The sequence below is a fragment of the Photinus pyralis genome, unplaced genomic scaffold (genome assembly GCF_008802855.1).
Source record: "Photinus pyralis isolate 1611_PpyrPB1 unplaced genomic scaffold, Ppyr1.3 Ppyr1.4_LG1, whole genome shotgun sequence".
NCBI lineage: Eukaryota > Metazoa > Arthropoda > Insecta > Coleoptera > Lampyridae > Photinus > Photinus pyralis.
The window spans coordinates 1,526,535-1,537,485 of NW_022170249.1; positions in this window are offsets into that span (position 1 = coordinate 1,526,535).

Sequence of the window (10,951 nt, forward strand, 5' to 3'; positions counted from 1 at the left end):
AACCCCGCCCACTCAAAAATAGAGGCATAAATAAAAATAAATCTTTACGCATTCATCATTTTTACAACATACCTTAAGCCTTAAAGGGTTGATTATGTCCCACCAGATCCGCAACCGCTTGTAAAACGAACTTTTGAAGACTGTATTAGTTTTAATTTTATTCGAGGTGCCTACATACAAAATTTCATTTTAATATCTAAATAAATAAACAAAATTGGATTGCTCAAATATATACAACAGTTGCGTTGCGCATGCGTAAATTTTTACTCAGCTGCATAGATGCTTAGGGTTTAAGGAATATTTAGTAACACAGAAAACTGGACATCCATATGTACTTTGTAAAAAGAATTATAAAAGAAACCCCTTTTTTTAGGTTTGGGCAGTTTTTGGGTTGTAACTTTTTGTCCCGTTAGTCTACAGAGCCTTAATAAATGTGTACCAATTTTCAAAATGATCAGACATTTCTAAATAAAGTTGTCCTGCACACGTACATACAGACAGACAAACAGTAGTACAAAATTATAAACAATCTCGAGGATCGTTAATAATTTTTTCAAAAGCTTTTACCGGGATGTCGTCTAATACGTCTGCGTTAATGTATAAGGACCTTCTCGTGTTAATGACATTTAGTAATCTAACCGGAAATGTGGGATTTAAGAGAAAAGTTTAGTCGAGAGTCGAAAGACAGGTAGTGAACAAGAAGAAAAATTAACAGTCTAAACTAAGCTAAAGAATTCCGGGTGACCTCCTGTAAATTAAATTTCCCTGGTGTGTCTATAAAGATGACAAAAGTGGAGGCACCAACTTTCAGTTTACTGAAACTTGAGGAAGGGTTTATTTAGTTTGATTATACCAGCCCTTAGAGCTTTTATGCCGGCGACTAGCTTATCATTATTAAACTAGATTGTAATTACTTCCGATGAAAGTGACCCTTTTCCTGATTACATGAAAAATTATCAACTTGCCGCCCTCCTGCTACAATTTGATATCATTTAACAATAATAGTGAAACATGTCGAATATTAAAAATAAAATTCGAAAACCAAACTCTGCGTTTATTTACTTCCAATTTGTTTTAACTTTTTTTTAGTCGTACGTAATCTAAGTAGCCACTCCTTTATCTTACTTAACCCTTTTGTAATCGGAAACAATAATAATTAGTGTCCCATTTTTAAACATAAATCGCAACCTTACAATTAGAAATTACCGAACGCAACTATAAGGTGGTCACTATTTAAAGTTAACATGCAACTACAAAGTTGTTTATCCTTTTTTAGTTGGGTCCTCACATAAAATATAAATACATTTCGGTGCCACTTCTTCTTTAAGGGTTTCTTCTTACTATTTAAACGATCAAAGATTACTGCTTAAATAACCTCAAAGGCACGGTAATGAGTTGAACATACAAATACAAAAATGTGATTACCTTATTTTTTACAGTAATTACGATAGCGAAATCACTCACCGGAAAATACTCGTAAACCGGAAAAAAACCGCGTCAAGTCGAAAAGTTCCAAGTCCCTTCAGAATCCAAAAATCGCCTAGTTAATTTATCAGCTAATTGAATTAACTTCTCTCGGCGATTTCCGGAGAGTTTTTTTATTACCGCTTTGCCGCTTTCAACATAATCCTTAGTGACTTAACTATGACGCAAAACACTACCGCCCTGCTGTACTTTTTCAGGTGCCCAAGTGAATTAAAAAATTAAAAAAAGTGGGAACAGTGTCTGCGAGAAATACCACGCTACAAACGCTCGATCAAAACTGGTTCAATATCCTAATTTAATTACCTTGCGGTATAATCCAAATACCCAGTCTTCCACTGCGATGTTCATTAACCGATACCACCACGAACACAAACATTAATCTGAATTACTTCTGAAACTTCACTTATTTATTAACTAACACTTCAACCTTCCTCCAAATTCGAATAATCACCTCTAAAGAATGATAGTCTTTAGTACACCCGAAAACCGATATGCCGGAAACACGGCTCTAGCAAATGGACCCGACTCCACCCAACGATCAAAAGACGGCAGCGGCGGAAAGGCCAAAGGCGAACGGGAAAATTCAGGATGACGGCAAAAAGTCACATTGTACTTCCTCTTTTATGTCACACATCTCCCTCTCTTGCCCCATCTTCGACTCCACTTCCCACTTCTTTGGTTAAAATACGCAAAAATGCGTGCATCTGTTTACAAATTTAATTACCCTTTAGCTATAAGGACAACTCTTATCTACCACCGGAGAAAAACGTGAAATAAACTTTTTACATATTATGCACATCATTTTGAGATTTTCATTATCTTATAACGTTCTTTACAATTAAATAAACAAAATAAACGAATTACAATGCGGTTATAAACAACAATTAGACATCATCCAAGTTACGTAAATCAACATAACAATATGTATTTCCTTAACCTTTATTAACGAGTTCCTAGCGTCTGTCCGTCCGTTGGCACGATATCTCAAAAACGACTGGACCGATTACGATGAAATTTTGCAGATGGATTCTTTATCAAACGTGTAGATCGGAGTTCGTGAATTGACAGTGTAGGCTAAAAAATAACGAAGGTCCTTTTGACATATCCGTTAGTTATGAACCGAATTGCATGAAATTCAAAATGATAGCTTTAGCCATATAATACGTAATGGCAAGCCAAACCATACTCAGGAGCTCGTTTGCTATATTTGTTTAATCTGAACGAGTAAAAAAGTGCAATTTTTTTAAGGCAGTGATGATCCGAAATTCACTTTGCGTAAGGTGTTCAGTTTCAGTTTGATAATAGTTATTTATTTTATCCAACACCTCTATGTTATCCAGTCATTATCATGACGAAATTAAACGAGTAAGGTATAATATAACCCACTAATGAGTTATGGACGTAAAATAACTCACTATAAAAAAAATAGCAAGATAAAGTACAGGAACATTCTTTTATTAATTAATTTTTTGTTGTTTATTATTCCCCATAGCAACGAATTATTGCTTTTGTATTCCATGCACTCTAGCTTTTCGCGGAACACGCAGTTTTTAAGATTTCCACGTTTTAAACCAGCTTGAGGAGGTGTTGGATAAAGTTTTGTATGGTGCACGTGTGTTAATTACAAATAAGTCACTTGAGAAAATAACCCCACTCGGCCTGACGGCCTCGTGGGCTTACTTTTTTCTCGCGTGACTTATTTGTAATATAACACACTTATACCATAAATAACTATAATCAGTGGGATAACGGCCTCATTAACTTACGAATGCGACAATTGCGCATACGAGGGCGTTAGCCCGAGCTATTGTAAGAGCATGAGTATGTTAATGGCCGTTAGCCCAAGTATTAAATACAACTTTTTATCTGCGACTGTTCTTCTACTGCTAAAAACGAAAAATAAATTTGATGCATTTTTTTAAATTTCAATCGAAGTAGCATAGTTAGCAGTTTTCGACGCCATAGAAACAAGAAAATCCTAACGTCAAGAAAATTTATACGTCAAAAATTTTGCTTCTGATTTCTTTGCTTATGTCATGAGTGAGTCTGGAACTCTTCCATCAGACGTTAATGTTTACAATATATAATCTTGATAGTTGATTTTTGATCATACATTGTTTTGACAAGGGCTTATCCCACTGAGTGTGGTAATTAAGTTCTTATCCCACTTAAAATGACCGGGATAAGTGAGAGTTATCCTACAGGCGCAGATAAAATACTATAAAAAGTGTAAATTTGATTGCATAAAATTCCACACAAACACTTTTTAAATTCACAAAACTAAAACGACGTAGATTTCACATTCAATGAAATGAATACTCAACGTTCTCGAGTGTAACGCCCTTCTTTTCTTCCACTGCATTTCATAAACAAACGTTATTGCGAACCACTCCCACTTTTCTTTTTTAAAGGAGCGCAAATTTTTCATATACCCACTATTGCGACAAACTTTGCCGGGAGCAAGTTATTAAGCGGAACAGAAACACAAATTATTAGCGGTATCTACTAGCTAAGGCTAAACGAAACAAAGGAAAAAAAACTCCCTTTATAATTAACGAAATGAAAATACCAAACGGTTACCTTTAAAAGTACACAGCGCGGTAACAAAAATCAAATTTTTTTGAATACGGACTAATTGGTAACAATACAAAATTGAGCACTTTGAGAATACGACATTATTCAAACGATCGAAAAAATCGTCTAAATTAACTAAGATCATATATTTTTTAGGAATCCCAGGTCATCATAAAAATGTAACACTAATCTTAAAATTCATGTTAATTAAGCGCGTTTCATGTGACACTAAACCCACATCAAACGGATTATAATGTATGTTAAAACACATTTAATTGACTACGGTTAATTATAGTCACTTAATTGGCCGAATGAAATTTCTAAATTTGATAATCTAATTAACACCTGTTGTTACATGGAATTTCGGGTCAGTCGCTAAAGGCATGCGATAATGAACGACATTGCACTTTTAATGCTCGTTTTTGCTTATCATTGGAAAACTAAAATCGGTTGTTAATTAATTAACGAAGCTGAAATCATGCAATATTAATCTTCCTCCTCTTCTAGGTCGAAGGGAGCTTTCGGATGCTGTAAAGCAATTATTACTTTTACCTTCTCCGAGTAAAGAACTAATAGGTCCAGAAGTTGCAGTTTACCGTAACGAAGTGCCTCAAATTTGTAGCACGGCTCGATACTGTGCGTTCATGTACCGGGTGGTCCTCAAAGCTGGTCGATCTCGGTGCGAAAAATTGGTGCTTCATTACATTATTTCATGGACATGGTATCACTTATTTTCTTATGTAGACCAAGTTTTTAGCCTTTTATTATCTGTATGTCCGCATACTTATGCTGGTATCACAGCCATGAAGGTCGTCGCGATTTCTACCACGCTTCATTAATTTATTAAATTACCCAAACTTCAAGAAAATGTAATAAAAAATCCTTGTATATGATGAAAAGGTAATTTCTGAACACGACGAAAATATTTAACGATGAAGCATTCGTCCTATTAAATACCCATACACCTAAAAATGTGTTTGTCGTTATTTAGGTTTAGCATTGGAACTTTCAGGCGGGGCATCCTCTACAATGTTTTAATTTATTTATTTAGGACCTGAGCGAGACTGCTAAATGGATACAGAATTTCAGGATTTTGTAATGTTTTTTTTTTGTATTGCAAATTTGTATAAGTAATTTAAGGGTGGTTGTTGAATGTACGAAATTCAAGGAACGCATAAATAAAGAAACATTTAATTTAAAATCGACATAAGAAAGAAGTGAAGCAAGTTAAAGACGCCGTCGTTCGGGTGATTTATGAATGCGTGCGAACTAATCTCCCGAAAAATTTGATAGACGTAGTCATTTTGTTTATGTCAAAGTTAAGTTCTAGCAAATAGTGATTTGATTTTATGTCATCGTCCAGTTTATGAAAGTGTTACGCTGATTTAAATTTTTTGCAAGCCAAAGTCTTAATCAAAATTCCGTCCGATGGTCCATTGGAAGAATTGATTGCAAGTGTCAAACAGAAATGTGAATTTGTTAAAGCTCTAAGCTTTTCGTCAAAGTGTAGTTTGTCAGTAATTGCGTTCCATCATTGAATAAGGGTGCGAATCCAGTCTTTTTTTAACGTTTTAAATTTCTTAGCTCATCATGAGATAAACGCTTCTGCGGAACTTTCTGAGCGTGCAGTTTTTGAATTGAGTAGGATCTCTAGCACCCCCTTGGTATTGGTAGTAAAAAGACAATAACCAATGAAACATTTTGATATCGCTATTCTGTGGAACAATTCACCATTGTAAGCGTCCATAACTTTACGAAATAGCTAAGGGGATCAGTCCGATTTTAAAAAAAAAGAAAATTAATTGAGCTCGGGGCATTGCAGCTACGGGGAGGAAGCTAAATTTTCGATGCATAATATTTTGGGGTCAAGTTGTCACCGATAACTGACTGTTGGTTAAAAGCAGAGGAAGTTATTTGTGAAGATTTTTCGGATTTTTTAAACCATTCAAGTGTCGAGCGGTTCCGTGAACCAAACGTTACATATACTTTTGGACATGTATAGTGTATAGTGGGTTGGGTTGGTAGAGCAGCCTTGGCTGAAACCCCACCCACTCAAAAATAAAGGTAAAATAAAATAAAAAAATATGTATGAGTTTCCAGATTAATTTAAATTACGTTAAAGGATCCTAGCAAGTGCATATAGTTAAAGTTCCGAATTGATTTTTCAATGGCCATTCGCTATTTTTATTTTATGGACAAGCGATAGAAGTCAAGGAATTTTGTAGTTACGTTTGAGGTTACTGGGGAGATTTGCAATAAGAATTCACTTAAAAGAGGTAAAGTTTTGATATATTGAGCTAGCCGTGCGTCGGAAAAAGAAAAGTTAATTTAATTAACGAAGCTGCGAGTTTACGTAAATTTCACAAGGGAAAAATTATTCAACCCCTTTTGCACGAAATAAGAAAGTTTATTTCAATAATTATATTACGGAATGCTTTATTTGGAAATGAAACCTTCGGTGTGTTCTAAAGTACTACGAAGTGCCTGAAGACTGTGCCGAAAATAACCATAATTTGAGATTGACTTCAAGGCAAGTTAAGTGATTGATCGTGGCACATTTTGTGTAACAAGTTGCCGATTTTTGTCGTCTTCCTTTAATTTCTACACCTCTTACATATCAAGTATAAAACAGCAGTTCATCTGAGATATGAGCGTAATTGAAAAATGATATCTTGCTGGCATATGAGGGTGCGTTTTAGTCGTAGTACTCGTATATAACAAATATCATTATACTTAGGGTCGAGATATCCACCTCCTAATAAATTTTTTTATGTCTTACTAACCTATCATAGCACATTTTATACGTGTGATACCCCTTTATGCCCTAGGGCACTATGTATCACCATAGTAACTCATTTATACTTAATGACAAAACAAACAAATATTTGCAGGTCATTGAAAATTAGAAACGTCAATTATTAATTGTGAATACCTACTAAATCACAAGATTGGCCTTATTTCGTATAGTTTCTGGAACTTCTTGCTCATTCACGATGAATCGAATTATTTAAAATTACGTTTGACGTTTGGATGGTTTCAATCACATTAACAAATTCGAACTACGCATACTCGATCAAACATAATGAATTATTTTGTAAACGAATTTTGACGAAGAAAACTATTTGTAAAACATAAAATTGCGTATGTACCACGGGCATAAACTGATGTTTATACTCTCGGGCGACTAAAAAGCTCTCGGGCCATAGGTCCTCGAGCTTTTTAACTCGTCGCCCTCGAGAATATAAACATCACTATTATGCCCTTAATACATAAATACTATTGCGGACATAATTGTTACTAAGGAATGTATTTGGTGAATAATTATTAGATGGATATCTCGACTCGTAGGAAAATATAATAGCAACCTAAAACATCACATTCAATGTCTGCGTATCTTCCCATGAAAAATACATCATTTTACAGAAGTTGTTCAACCAGAGTCGGCACAACAATATAAAACGGAGTTTCCAGCAATTGAGTCGAGTCTACTATTTTACTAACCCTTCGCCGTTTTCTCGTATGTCAGTTTAAATTGCTACTTCATAGGCTTAGAAATCCTTAACAAAAATAATAGTGTGTATTTCAAACCAAACAATAGGTACGACTGGAAACGAAGAAGAGGTGGACCAAAAATGAAAAATAAAGTCGGTGATAATAGCATCAGTTCTTTTTGTTAACAATTGATATACTTACAAAATTTGGAAATTAAATTAGGAAAATGAAAGGAAAAAGATTTGTATGGAAATTTGAAATCAATCAAAAGGAAATTCTCTAAGAAGAATAAAAGAATATAACTAATTGGATTAGGTAGGGATTTTCGGTCTTTTGTTTACTTTGTTATAAAACGCCTTTCACTCGCAAGCCTAACCTTCCACACAGTGTCCTCGTATAAATTGGTGCACTTGAAACCTATTGCTGCATTTTCTTGTGTTTTTTCATGGCTAATGTAACGTGAATAATAGACAGGATACAAATAATGTGCGAAGAGTTTCAAAAAGGCAACGCCGAAGTAAGTTTGCCGGCATGCACATTTAGCGGTTAATCGATTTTAAATGTGCTTTTCCTTATCACATTTCGTTCCGTATTATAGTATAGTAATGCGAAATTTACATCATACCGCCCTCGGATAAATTCTCGAACCCAAGACGTGGTTAAATTAAATCAAGAAGTAAATTTGTAGAATACATAATATTTAATTCTATCTGGACTTTTTCGAAAGTTCATAAAGGAAGTGTTTCCCTGCTATCCTTTTTACAAATCCTTCTTTTTCCGCTCTTTAATTCCATCAAATCGAATCGATTCATATTCAGCAAATCTTGCATTAGTTTTCTTATTTTACATTTGTTAAGTGTACAGTACAAATCTTCATTAATAACTTTAATAGCATTTTTGCACATCTCACTGAGTAGAACGTAACGGTGTTAATATCCTAAGAATTCGGGTCCGTTAACTTGGCCCCCCCACCGAGAGATTTGATAGTCGTATTATTTTAAAATGAATGCGCTCATATGCGCCACCGATAATAACTTTTGCGCCATTATCGTTTTTTAAAAATCCTAAAAAACATTGGGGGGGGGGGCAAGTGAACGTAGCCCCCCCCCCGTGCGTATTTTGTCGCTTGTAACTAGGTCACCTGATACATTTGGTTATACGCTCAATTGCGCCACTTGAACTAAAGCTAGCGCCATTACGGTTAATCCATAAAAAATTTTAAAAAGAAGGGGGGGGGGCTAACTTAACATTTTCAAAAGTTACGTTTTTTAACATATTTTTCTACCACAACGTACCTTTTATCATGCGCTAAAATGCGCCGTAAACAAAAATCTTTGCGCCATTATAGTGTTTCAGAAACACTATATAGTATACATTGTCCAAGATAAGGATGTCTATCATGGGAATTTCGGAAACCATAAAAGATACGACGACGGTCAAATTAACGAAAAGCTGTGCAATGAAAGAGTTATTATCACACTTTAAAGTATACCAGAAAATGCCGATTACTTTCGAAGATATACCAGAAAAACCGAAATTTGCGCCGATTTCGTTTTAATTTTTTTGATATTTGAACAGGTATACAAAATTAAAAAAACACTTTCTCGTGACCACTTTTTGAGCTCTAGAAGACGCCGTGGAGAGAACGTCTCGATTCAGAGAAATCATCATCAACTTACTTGAATTAAAGCTTGCGCCATTAAGGTTAAGTCGTGACAAATTTTCAAAAAGTGGGGGGGGGGGCAACTTGACGTTTTTAAAAGTTTTTTTTTAACATCTTTTGATACTAAATTGTACTCCGAGGTATGCGCTAAAATGCGCCGTAAAAAGATATCTTTCCGCCATTCTTGTTTTTTGGTTAACCTTAAATATATTTGGGAAGGACCAAGTGCACGAAACACCCCATTACACATTTTGCTACCGGTATTTGTGCCACTCGATACATCTGGTTATGCGCTCAATTGAGCCACTTGAATTAAAGCTAGCGCCATTACGGTTAAGCCATAAAATTTTTTTTAAAAGTGAAGGGGCTAACTTAACGTTTTTAAAAGTTACGTTTTTTAACATGTTTTTTTTACTACATCGTACCTTTCATCATGCGCTAAAATGGGCCGTAAACATAAATCTTTTTGTTTACGGCGCATTTTAGCGCATGATAAAAGGTACGTTGTGGTAGAAAAAATATGTTAAAAAACGTAACTTTTGAAAACGTTAAGTTAGCCCCCTCCTACTTTTTAAAATTTTTTTATGGCTTAACCGTAATGGCGCTAGATTTAATTCAAGTGGCGCAATTGAGTGCATAACCAGATGTATCGAGTGGCAGAAATACCGGTAGCAAAATGCGTTATGGGGTTCCGTTCACTTGGCCCCTCCCAAATATATTTAAGGATAACCAAAAAACAAGAATGGCGCAAAGATATATTTTTACGGCGCATTGTAGCGCATACCTGGGAGTACAATTTCGTATGAACAGATGTTGAAAAAAAGCAACTTTAAAAAACGTTAAGTTGGCCCCCCCACTTTTTGAAAATTTGTCACGCCTTAACCTTAATGGCGCAAGCTTTAATTGAAGTGGCGCAATTGAGCGCATAACCAAATGTATCAGGTGACCTAGTTACAAGCGACAAAATACGTACTGGGGGGCGGGGGGGGGCTACGTTCACTTGGCCCCCCCAAATGTTTTTTAGGATTTCTAAAAAACGATAATGGCGATAATGGCGCAAGAGTTATTATCGGTGGCGCATATGAGCGCATAACGAGCGCATTCATTTTAAAATAATACGACCATCAAATCTCTCGGTGGGGGGGCCAAGTTAACGGACCCTAAGAATTCCCACCAGCACAGAACAATCCCAGAATATTCTATATAAGTGCAGAATGTTCCTTTTTAAGTACATTCAATTCAGAATATTCATGCAACATTCTAAAAATATTTTTTATTGAATATTAAAAGCATGGCAAAAGTAAAATGTTCTATAAATATTCCTGCAATATTTTCTCCACAATATTCTTAACGAGACTGTTAAAAAATATTCATGGCGGAGTAAGGGAATATCCCTGGCATATTTGTTGGCCATTTCGGTATCCATGATTGCACTAAACTGTCGTAACCATGGCCCCTAAACCTACTTACAACTGTTGTTTTGTTTTGATTTTGTTTTATGAATTATAATATAAATAATCAAAGGTGTATACATATATATTATTTTTACAATGCCGCGTATAAAAAAACATGGTTTTATCGAAGGGTTAAAAATATGGTTAATAAAGAAATGAACCAAATGATTAGTAGAAACGTTTGTGAGCAACTCTGGGTCTGACCCGGCTTTTGCCCACAGCCTCGGGTAGCGTCGGGAAATAATGGCGAGCAATGAAAATTAAACGTGTATTGGCTAAACAA